Below are 236 nucleotides of genomic sequence, written 5' to 3' on the forward strand. Positions count from 1 at the left end.
CAGAGCTGTCCTGGCAGAGGGCACAGGGCACGTGGGGGCAGGCGCTGTGCTAGAGCCTCGTGGGGACCTGATGGGACGCGCCTCACAGGCGTGACTCTGCTCGGGAAGCCGGAGGATGTTCCCCCCGGGGCGCCCAGATCGAGCCCCGTCACCGCAGCTTCGAGGAAAGACGGTGTAGGTGGTGTTCCGTGGAGAAACACAGACGGAGGAACAGAAACCAAACAGCAGCTCGTTCC

Source organism: Myotis brandtii, unplaced genomic scaffold (assembly GCF_000412655.1).
Source record: "Myotis brandtii unplaced genomic scaffold, ASM41265v1 scaffold2089, whole genome shotgun sequence".
Classification (NCBI taxonomy): domain Eukaryota; kingdom Metazoa; phylum Chordata; class Mammalia; order Chiroptera; family Vespertilionidae; genus Myotis; species Myotis brandtii.